The following is a 12703-nucleotide window of genomic DNA, read 5'->3' on the forward strand; positions in this document are numbered from 1 at the left end:
CAATGAAACTGAAAGGGCAGCAATTCTCCCAAACTCACTCCTGGAACCAAGTATTACTCTGATAACAAAACCAGAAAGAGGTCCATCTAAAAAAAAAGAACTATAGGCCAATCTCCCTAGTGAACATAGATGTGAAAATCTTCAATAAAATACTAGCAAACAAAATGTAGCAAATCATTAGGATGATTATACCTCATAACCAAATAATATTCATCCCATAAATGCAACCATGATTCAACATATGCAAATCCATAAATGTAATACACCACATCAATAGAGCCAAAAACAAAGATATATGATCATCTCTAAAGATGCAGAAAAATCTTTAGACAAAGTCCAACACTTATTCATGGTAAACACCCCACAGAAAATCAGAATACACTATCTATATCTCAACCTGGTAAAAGTCGTCTATAAGAAACCAACAGCCAACATCATACTAAATGGGCAAAAGCTGAAGGCCTTCACCTTAAAATTAGGATCAAGACAGGGATGACCAATGCCATCACTCTTATTCACTATAGTTCTGGTAACATTATCCATAGAAATTAGACAAGAAAGAAAATAAAAAAATAACAGACCAGGGAGAGAGCTCAGTAGAATAAATGCCTGCCTGCCAAGTGCATGGTCCTGAGTTCAAACCCCGACAGTGGAAAGAAAAAAAAGAGAGAGAGAGAAAAAAAAGAAGAAAGAAGAAATAAGGATGGAAAACAAGTGAAACTGTCATTTTTTTACACATGACCTGATACTCTGTAAAAAATTCAACAAATATCTAGCAAAAGTCTTGTATATTTAATAATCAAATTCTGTAGTGTAGCAGGATTCAAAGTCAACACGCAAAAATCAGTAGCTTTTAGTACAATAAGAATTAATGCACTGAAAGAAAAATTAAGGAAACCACCCTTTCACAATAACATTAAAAAATGATGTACTTAGTAATTAATCTCATGAAGGAAGTAAATTATTTCCACAGTTAAAGTTACACTACTCTGACAAAAGAGATTGAAGAGGATTTGGGAAAATGGAAAGATATTTCTTGCTCCTGGACAGGAAGAAATAACATTCTGATAATTGTCATATTCCCAAAATTGTAATACAGATTCAATGCAATCCTTATTAAGATATTATTTGTATACATTAAAAAACTAGATAAAACATTTCTAAAATTCATCTGGAAACAGAAGAGATCCAGATATCAAAAGCAATCCTGGGAAACAAAAGAAAGACAGGAGGTATCACAGTCCCTAACCTGAAATTATACTACAAAATATTATAAAATAAGCATAGTTGTGCAAAAAATAGTACAAATGTGTGAATCAGTGGAACATATTAGAAGTGACAGATGCAGCTACCAACACACTCAGCCACTTCAGCTTCTTTGACAAAGGAGTCAAACATATTCACTGGAAGAAAAATAGCATCTTTAGTAAAAGATGTTGCAATAGCTGGCTTTCCTCCTGCCAATGGCTAAAATTAGACTCATGTCCAACACCATGCACCAAACAACAGTCAAAATAGATCAAATATTTCAAAATTAAATACTAAAAGAAAAACACTAAATCTACTGGAAGACAAAGTAGATAAAAATCTTGAAGACAGGGCAATAGGTACACAGTTCACGAAAAAAATCAAAGTGCACAGGAAATACTTCAATCAACAACTGGGATCTCATCTTTTAAAAGTTTTTCATGCTGAAAGAAGTCACCAAGAAAGTAAAAAGAAGATCCATGAATTGGTAAACAATTTTAGCTCACTGTCCCTTAGCAAAGAACTTCTATCTAGATCATACAGAGAATTTTTTTAAAACTCAGGCCACCAAAACTGAAAGATCCAGTGGAAAAAAAATAGGCATCTGAGATGAATATACATTTTTCAGAAAAGAAATACAAATGGCAAGTAAATATATTGAAAATAAGTTAAATATCATTTCTTCATTTGAGAAATGAAATTTAAATCAAAACTTGAGATTCCATTATAATCCAGAAAGAATTGTTGTCATCAGGGGCCGGGGAGATGGCTCAGTGGAATAAGTGCTTCCCTGGCAAGCACAAGGGCCTGAGTTCAATCCCCAGTTCTGAAAAAAAAAAATTAATAATTGTTGTCATTAGATTTTACAAATCTAAAAAAAAAAAAAAAAAAAAAAGATTTGTAAAGACCTATCATTTGTAAAGCCAATAACAAATAACAAATGCTGGAGGAGTGTGGCAAAAAAGGAATCCTTTGCCAGTGTTGGTGGGAGTGCAGGCTGCTACAATCACTGTGGAAATCAGTGTGGAGATTCCTCAAGAAGCTCTGATTGAAAATCCCATTAAAGACCGCCATTCCTGGGTGTATTTCTAGAACTGAAATCACCATACCACAGCAGTACATGTGCACCCACGTTTATAGTAGTGCAATTTGTCATAGAAAAATATTAGATGCAGCTCAAATGCCTATAACCTGAGGAATTAATGAACAGGATGTGATATTTTTACACAATGGAGTAGTACTCAGCTCTAAAAAGATAAACTCAAGGGTTTTATATGTAGATGGATGCAACTAGATATCATACCCATAAGTGAAATGGATCAGGTCTGTATGTGGAAACATCATGTTGTCTCACTAGTGTGAGTACCTGAAAGTTGAGGCTGGCCAAATAGTTCAGTGGATTAAAGCACCTGCAAGCAGGCACAGAGACCCAGCCTTACCCCTGGGACATGCTGAGATGGCAATTGAGACTGCTGTTGTGGTGCATGTCTCATGTCTGTAAACCCAGCTCTTGGGAGGCTATAAACAGGCAGATCACTATGAGTCCAATCTAATACTGAGATCTTGAATGCCAGGGTAGACCTTCCCTAAAATACAGAAATAAAAGAAAAAAGAATCTAGAAGACTATACTAATTCTGAAAAATACAATATATTCTGCACAGTCACAAGAAGCTATTGAAAGGGAAGGAAAAACTGAGATGAGGAAAAGGACAAAAAAAAAAAAAAAAAAGGAAGGGGAAGATACATTTATCTTTATATAGAGGATACCTAGAATAATTGCACTGCTGTTTTAGGCTGCTCTATTGAAAGAAATAGTTAATGATTAAATGTTTTTCTCTTTAATTTCTTCTAACATTTTGGAACAACTTTTCATGATTATATCTGATAATTTGAGCAACTAATTTGAATACAACATTATGCAATATAACAATCACGGTTCATTTCCTATCATTTTGCTTAATGAAATCCTGTATTATTTCTATTTTTTTATTATTTTTGATTTTGTTGGTAAAAAAGAAGTATAAACCTTAACCAATGTACTATTCTGAGTCAATAATATATTAACAATATGATAGGAACATGGAAGAAATATATAGACCTAAAACAATGTCTAAACACAAAGTCACATTATAATGATTAAATTTGAATGAATAAATCAAATTTAATCTCAAATACATCTTGAAAGTTTAACATGTTTGTTCATAATTATTACTTTAAAAATGAGAATTCAAAAATGGTAAGGACAAAAATTAGAAGCAATAATAATTTCAATAAATCATATGAAATGAATTTAACACTGATTATTACATTGTGTTTTATTGTCTTCATTTAGTTCATCTAATATAATGAAAAGAGTTCTACTGTTCCCCTATTCCTTTCTTCCTGTGTTGTTACTTTAGCACTGGGAGCTGTGGGAAGGTGCTGGTGGCCAATGTAATTTAGCCACTGGATGAACATAAAAGTAATACTAGTTGAACTTATACAGAGGGTTCATGAGGGGACAGTTCTCAGAACCTCACCTTCTGTTTTTATTGATCACAACAATTCATCTGGTATAAAATTTGAAACTTATCCTACATTTGCCACTTTTGAAGGATTGAAGATATTTTTCCGTGAGTTGATTGATAACTGGATCTAAATGTCCCAAAGGATACTTATTGGAAATACTTTTCACTAGTACAGAAAGTCTTCTGGGAATTTTCTGATGTCTGTGAAATCATTTGTAAAGATCTAGTTGTAAAAAAAAAAAAAAAAATCTAGTTGTAAACAAGAAACTTCTGGCAAAATTACAAGAATTAAGTTTTATGTCCTTCTTACAGATGCCCTATTTCCTGGGGGTGAGCTCCTGGCTGAGCGACTGGAAATTCCTTTTGTGTACAATTTCTGCTTCAACCTTGGGTTCTGTCTTAGTTACTATTTTCTTGTTACAAATACCCAACACCCAAAATGAAGGGAGGAAATATTTGTTTATCTCACACTTACTGGAGGTTTCAGTCCATAATCAGCTGGCTCCAAGGCAGAGTGGTCCATGGAAGAAGGCAACCTTTCATGGCAGCACCAAAGAGAAAGTGCACAAGGGAGGTGTTGCAGGCAGCAGCTCAAGCAACTAGCTTGTCTTCCCACCTTACATCTTAATGCAAATTACTCCCCCAGGGTAAGTGCAGCATCCACACCCACAATAATCAATCTCAAACTCCAGAAGCTGCCCCCAGACTGCATGAGACTTTGGAGGGACAACTATACACAAATCATAACATTCTGCCCCTGAACCCCCAAAGATTCATGCACTTCCCTTTATGTAAGACATTCTAGTCTATCTGAGTTGGCAAAGTCCCAACAGTTTCAGCATTGCAAAAAGTTCAAGTCCCAAGTCTCCAAGCAAACTCTCAACTGTGAGCCCCTGTATAATTGAAAATTTGAACATTTGCAATATTCAAAGGCACAAGATAAACACTACCATTCCAAAAGGTACACGCAGTAAGATACCAAGCATTGGGACCAACACAAGTCTAAAATCCAACAGGATCAAAATTAAGTGCTACAGTTCCATGTGGAACATCTGAAGCAATATGTGGCAAATGATGAGCTCCATGTGGCTCCACCCCTATGGCACTGGTGGTGGTAGTTCCCATTGCTCCTCCCTTAGATGATCCATATTCCTGGTTTTTCCAAACTTCTGGGGTTTCCACTGAATAGGCTTCTCACCCACAGCTTCACACACTGCCCTCTTAGGGGCACACTGGCTGGCCTCCCAGGCCTTCTTCTGAAATGTAGGTGGAAGCCTTCCTAACCTCAGAACTCCTGCATTCTGAAAGCACCTAAAACAAGTGCCTCATGGATGATGCCAAGGTCTGCTGTCAGCTGGAGCACTAGGTAGTGATAGGTTATGGACCTAGTAAGAATTGCTAAATTATGGTGGCCTTCTGACATGGCTGAAGCCCTTAAAGCAACAGCTTATCTTCCCAATGACCACTTCCTCCTCCTTCTCCACTCCAGCCCTGGGTTCCACTTCCTTTGACCTTTCCTGCCCACACAAGGGAGCCTTCAATCAGGTCTTTATACGTCACTAAACACGCCCCTCAAACTCCACCCTGACAGACATCCATAAAGTCTCAGGCTCCCTGTCTCAGGTCAGAGGATCTGCCCATCTCCCTGCCCTTGGTCCTCTCCATGTGTTTAGAGTCAATAAAGGCTTTCCCTCCCCCATTTCTGCTTCTCTGCTGCGCTGCCACCACTGCTGCCATTACTGTTGCCTCTGAAACCTATCATTTTTGGTGACATGACCTGGAATGGTGAGTGGTGTGGCTCCCAGGGCATACGCTGCCCCTACTTGGAGCTCCCTCACTGAACCGCCTTCTGCTTCTGCTTTTGCCTCTGATGCCATCTCCTGTTGCTAGCTCGCATCCAGCACCAGCCAATCTCAGTCCTCACTCATGAGCCCAAAACTATGGGGGGTCTTGCTTGTCTTTCCTCTCATCTGGTCTCAAAAATTGTGAGCTCACATCAGGACCCCCCTATCTTCCTAGGCCATCAGGTCCCTGGCTCCCCACTGTTTCTAGTGACGACTGATAAAGTGGGTGTTGGCCTTTTCTCACTCATACTCATTCCATTCTAAAAAGTGAAGGTTTTTTAGTGGGAAGTGACAATGGGCTTTTGCCCTAATCTTTGGCTCTTATTAATTTGGCCACCATGGGAAACGCTCTTCACATCTTCAGCACATGCCACTGGGATGTCTCGTAAAAACCTCAGCACCCTTAAATTAGGAGGCTATCTTAATCCCAAAAGACTAATTTTTCAATTCTATTATCACAACAGCAAATGGCTAGCAATTCCTTAAAAGCCTTTGTTGACTCTTAAAATACGTCCCTCCCTCCTTCCCTCTGCTGTCCCCCTGATGTATCTGCCAGTACTACTCTTTCCACCCCTCTGCTCCAAACTCTGTCTTGTCAGTCTCCTCAGACTGCATTTCTACTTACTGCACCCTCTGCAGCAACATCTCTGCCCTCTGCTTCTGCCTCTATTTCCCTAGTGGATTCCACTGCCTCTCTCTCCTCCTCCATACTAAAACCTCAGGTGCAAGCATTTTCCCCTTCCACCTCTTCTCCCACAGTTCACATCCACCCACCATGGCTCAACCTCCTCCCAGTGCTCTAAAAGCCTGTGGCTGCCTGCTGTGTGGTGAGCCACTGCCATGTTGTGGGCCATGTGGCTACCTGCCACCATTGTGTGGTCTCACCTCCTATCAGGTCAGAGCGCCAACTCACAGGGCTCTGTCACATGACAAGCCACCCCCAGTTTTTGCACCATGTGGCCATCTATGGCCACTATAGAGTCGCTCCTCCTGTGATGTCAGTGCACTGGCTTAAATAAGAGGACTTTTTGTTTTTCAAATTCTTACAAGACATCTCTATAAATTGACTTACAACAGTTCTGACTAGTCTCTCATAATTACAAACTTAAAAAAGTCACCATAATTTAACCTGGCCAGAAATATTTGAGTGCACTCTTATTTTGTAAAGATGTCTGTGTGTCCTGTATGCACTTGTTTGTATTTATGTCATTCTGTAAACAGCTGTTCCTTTTTATTTGAGCTGTAAAATATAAATTTAAAAACATGCTTTCTCTTGAGTTACCAGCTAGTCTAGGTGATATCAAAATTCATTTATAATTAAATAAAAAACATCAAAACGGGGAAGATTGTTGGACAGAACTCTTGATGGATGAATAGAGGGTGGCCAACTTTGTTATCAATAGAGAGCCCCCAATAATTTGGTCATTGGTTAAAAGACAAAGTATTTTCAGTAATTAAAATAAGGTTTTCTCATAAAAGATGCTTATTAAGTATATTCATGCCTTCTAAAACACTGTATGCTAGAATATAAATTTTCTTTCAAATGTAAGCTTATGCCTTTCTCTTATGCTTCAGGTTTATAATAAAAGGTTCCCATCAAGCCAACATGAGGTCATCAACTAAATGATAATTTTCTAACTAAAATTTATGTGATATATATCCTATATATGTGCTGTTATATTTAGAGATTCACGCTCCTGTGAAGCCAACATGAGGTTATCAGTCAAATAATTTTATAACTAAAACTTATGTAATATGTATCCTATGTAAATTTAAAGATGCAAAAGCAAAATGGGAATTTCTGACTGTTATGCTATACTTCCGTGTATGACTATTGATCCCAAAAGATCTCTACAAAATTATATAACGGTTGTCCATTAACACCCTACAGGGATTAAACTGCTAAAATGTCCATGGTTGATAAGAAATAACAGTTATCTCTTTATACTTTATATTTCAAGGTACTTGATACTCAGATAAATTTTAATAATCAAGTGTATTGCTCCAAACTAAGTATACTGAAGTAGACCCAGATTCTCTTAAGGCACCAATTACTATTAATTCCTATCTGTTCCTGATATTCATACCAAACTAAAAACACAAATCTCGGCCCTCAAACTCCACAGGAAAATGTACTTAATCTAACTTTCTGTTTCTTCAATAATAGAGATCAAAATTAACTATATATACTGCCAACTTTTGGCTGCGACACTTGGGACTCCCATCAAAGCAGGACATTGACAAGGTAATGCTGAGCCTAAACAATGCTACCACCCAAGCCAAGTAAGTGCAGTGAAGAGGAACACTGGGCATGAGCCTACCACAACTTGCAGCCATCATTAGGATATCTACAAGCCTAAGGGTCACTGGAAATATGACTGCCCTGTCTACCAGAGAGCTGGTAAGTAATCCAATTATTTGCCCTCACAGGAAACCTCACTATGGCCAGATCCATATACTTGAGCTGCTTGGTCTTGCCCCTGAAGAGCAACAACAGTGATTGGGTTCCGTGGCTCACATCGAGGCACCTTTGTCAAGTCCTGAGTCTCGCTGGATATCTCAGGTTAAAAAAAAAACCTCTTTTCTTGCTGACACAGAAATCACATATAGTGCTTTTTTGAGTTCTAAAATTGTTATAGTAGCTCTAGTCTGTATAGTGGGTGTGATGTCCAAGCTACGTGACCCCTTCAGACAGGCCCATTCTATGGTAAATTTAGACGCTGTTCTTCACTCATAATTTCCCTGTGATCCCAACATGTCCTATACATATCATGGGGAGTGAACACCTCCAAAAACTCCTTCTGTCTCACCTCTCTCTCCCCCTACAGGGTATATCCTATAAACCCAACCTCAATGTACAGCCAGCTCCTCCCTCCCTCTTTCCTTGTTGACCATATACTCTGAGATACTTACAGTCCCACTCGTACCACACATGCTGTTCCTATACTACTGTGCCTCAGAGATCCCACATTTCCCTTCATTCTCTAATACTCAATAGCCCCCAAACATCAAGAGACTTGAGCCCATCATTCTCCACCTCCTTATCAATAGCTTTCTTAAAACCGCCCACTCACCATATAATGCCCTCATTCTTGTACTCAAACCTAATGTCTCCTATCGTTTAGTTCAAGATTTCAGAATTATTAATAATGTGTTTATGCCTTTTCACCCAGTGGTGCCAAATACCTATACTATGCTCTCTTATATCCTCCTTTCCACTACTCATTTTACTGTCCTAGACCTTAGTGGTGCCTTCTTCACCATTCTCTTACACCCAAATTGCTGAGATCTCTTTTTGCCTTCTCATAGACTGATCCAGACACTCCAATCTCAACAACTCACATAGAGAGTCCTACCTCAAGGGTTCAGAGATAGTCTTCATTTCTTTAGCCAAGCCCTTGCTACTGATCATGAGACCCTTGATCTCTAGCCCAGTCACTCCTTCAATATATTGATGACCTCTTCTTTGCTTCCCATCTCATGTCCTGACCCTAAGACAAACAGCTACTTTTCTCAATTTTCTGTCAGGACCAGCTTATGAAGTCTCTCCCTCCAAAGCTCAGATAGCTTCACCAAAAGTCAAGTATCTAAGACCCTCTCTCCCGCTACTCATGCAATCACTGCCCACCGCAAGATAACAGGTTTTATCCTTCCTTGGTTTAGCTAACTTCTTTCGTCTCTGGGTTCCCAATTTTGCTACCCTAGCAGAGCCCCTATAGAGAGCATCAAAAGATTCCTTGTGAGAACCCTTAGACCCAACTGCTCCTGTATATTTCTCCTTTTGCAATCTACAACAAGCCCTCCTAAGGGTCCCAGCTGTCTTTACCCAAACCTTCTCAGTCCTTTGCTCTATGTGCTTCTTTTGAAGGTCATAATACAGTGAGCATTTTACCACATAAAAAGAGACCATCTTTTTAGGCAGTAGCCTACCTTTCTAAACAAATATAGACAATACAGTTGGTAGATAGACTCTATGTCTCCACACAAACACATAAGAGACAAAAAGTTCTCTTTAACAAAATACAGTTGTGTTTCAGTACTACCGATGGCCCTGACTCCCTTTCCTCACATTGATGTCAAAAAGCTAAAGATCAATATTCCTCCTCTTCAACATGGTCATGGTAAAATGACAGACTATAGACCACACTCTTGCTTCCCCTCCTGTGTCCTTTAATGATGATGACATGTACTCATAATGTGCTGTCTTTTTATTTTATTTATTTATTTATTTATTTATTTATTTAATTTATTTATTTATTGCAGAACCGGGGATTGGACTCAGGCCCTTGCGCTTGCCAGGGAAGCGCTTATTCCACTGAGCCATCTCCTCAGCCCCAATGTGCTGTCTTTTTAAACTTTTTTCAAGGTTTCTTCAGTCTCCAATGCAAGCCATCACTAATGATAAACTTCTAGTCCTAGCTGATACTCCTGGCACTAACTTCTACATGGGTGTGAATCATCATCCTGTCAACTCCCCTCACCCCTAAGATGACCCCCCAGTTCAGAAGGAAGCAGTCTAAGAGACAGGTTGTCCCCTTTATAACAACTAAAAGATGGGAATGATAGGTTATGGGCCTAGCAAGAATTGCTGAATTATGGTGGTCTTCTGACATGGCTGAAGCCGTTAAAGCAACAGCTTATCTTCCCAATGACCACTTCCTTCTCCTTCTCCACTTCAGCCCTAGGTTCAACTTCCTGTGAGCTTTCCTGCCCACACAAGTGAGCCTCCAATCCACTCCTTATAGGTCACTAAAACCACCTCTCAAACTCCACCCCTGACAGATGTCCATAAATCTCAGGCTCCCTGTCTCAGGTCAGAGAATCTGCCCATCTCCCTGCCCTTGGTCTTCTCCATGTGTTTAGAGTCAATAAAGGCTTTCCCTCCCCCATTTCTGCTTCTCTGCTGCGCTGCCACCATTGCTGCCATTGCTGTTGCCTCTGAAACCTATCAGTAGGTTTCCCTCTCTCTTGGCTGTAGGTGTCGAGTGCCTGCATTGCTGAGCACTCTGCCCCTGATTTGGAGAAATAATTTCTCCATGCAGGTGCATTTCTGGAACCTGGTGTGTTCACTGCTGCCATTCTGGAACATGGAGCTCAGCGGCTTTCCCCTCATGGCAAAGTTCCTGACCTTTGCATTTCTGAGGCTGCAAACGGGAGAGACCTGCCTCCTCCTGTGATGCCTTCAGTCCATCCTTTCCATTCTCAGGTAATGGAAATCCTTTTATTCCCAGCAGTGGAAATCCTCTCAGCTCCACTTTTGCAGTCCACAGCTTTATTGGCTCTTTCTTTCTGACCAATCTCACAACATTCTGAAACATCCTGCTGGGCTACTTGCTCTTCATTCTCAACATAAATCTGAATAAAAGCCCCCAGTAAAACCAGGCCACTGCTCCAATATTTGACGACTTTGAAATATCTGTTGAAAGACTGATCAGTCCACGATGTTTAAATTCAGTGTCTGGAAAAGTCTCTTGACATGAGCAAAATGCAGACAATTTTTGTGCCAAGTCAAAGCACAAATGATGAAGAGTCCAACAACCAATGCAATTCTTTCCAGCAGAAACTTCCCGAACCTTGTCTTTACAAGCCAGTTTTCTATCAGTCTTCTGGTCTTCTGAGCTCTGGCCAGAATCTTCCAAATTGAAAAGCTGAAGCTAATTCAGTGCTTCACTTGTAGGCGACATCTCTGAACCTTTCCTATCTCTTACCATAAGCCATTCCGAAAAGCTTGTAATTCACATGGTCAGCTTGAACCTCAGCAATGACCCCATTCCTCTGGTACTAAATTTTTTCTTAGTTACTCTTCTCTCATTGCTGGGACAAATACCCCACACCCAAAATGAAGGAAGGAAAGGTTTATTTATCTCAGAGTTACTGAAGGATTCAGTCCACACTCAGCTGGCTCAAAGGCAGAGCAGCACATGGCAGAAGGCAATGTTTCATTGCAGCAGCAAAGAAAAGGGCACAAGGGAGGGGTAGCAGGCAGCAGCTCAAGCAACTAGCTTGTCTTCCCACCTTACATTTTAATGCAAATTACCTGCCCCAGGGCCGGTGCAGCATCCACAATAATCAATCACAAACTCCAGAAGCTGCCCCAAGACTGCATCAGGCTTTGGAGGGACAACTATACACAAACCATAATGGTTACACATATGAAAAGTGAAGTAGAGGGTTTCTATTTCTTCCTCGTATACCTACAGTTATGCAGAGATTAAGTGGCCAAGGAGAGAGTTAGAAATATGATGTGCATACTATATTTTGAATTTGATTTCAGACATTTAATGAAAAGAAATAAAACCAATTTCATAGTGAAGTTTTATGTAAGTCATTTCCTATTACTGCTGTGAAGTCTTTATTGCTGTAAGCTTGAAGTGAGCTCATGGTGGATGATAAGGGATGCATCTTTTATAGCTCAAATGAGGAATTTAAATATAAATATTTCAGTCTCCCAACTACTATTGAAAATCTTTATTAGTAAGATGAGTTAGAAGTCACAACAGGCTTCAAATAAAGAGGAACTGAGGAACAATGGCACCCATTACTTCCTCTGGAGAGAAACAGCAAAAACTGATATTCTGAATAGACATAAATCATCTCGAGTGGAGGAACAATCCCTTCATAGCCCACCCTTTCCAGGGACATCATTGTGCAACCCATGTGTACTTGCTCTGTGACTTGCTTCCCAATTTGTTTCACATTTGATCAGTATTACCAGAGAGACTGGATTTCTTGAATTGTAGACCAATTATAATTCTGTCTCAGAACTTAAACCACCTCATCTCATGACTTTGCTAAGTAAAACAGCCTTGAACAATATAAATGACAAGAACACCCTTGAACAGTACAAGTGACAAGATACCCACTTTCTGGGCCCCAGTCTGTCACTATTAGACAGAAGCTTGCTTATTCTCCAAAAATTCTTCTTACACTTAAAAGAAGAATGTGCCCACACTCCAGATCACACAACTAGAAAGCATAACAATTAAGCTATCTTTCTTTTTTATTTTCTTGACTCAGGCTTTCATTAAGCAATTAGGTATCTGTTTTATGTACCGTTTTACATTTGATGAAAGAAAGTTCATTAGAAATGTCCCTTTCTTTTG

The sequence above is a fragment of the Octodon degus genome, unplaced genomic scaffold (genome assembly GCF_000260255.1).
Source record: "Octodon degus isolate 3935 unplaced genomic scaffold, OctDeg1.0 scaffold00365, whole genome shotgun sequence".
NCBI classification, from domain to species: domain Eukaryota; kingdom Metazoa; phylum Chordata; class Mammalia; order Rodentia; family Octodontidae; genus Octodon; species Octodon degus.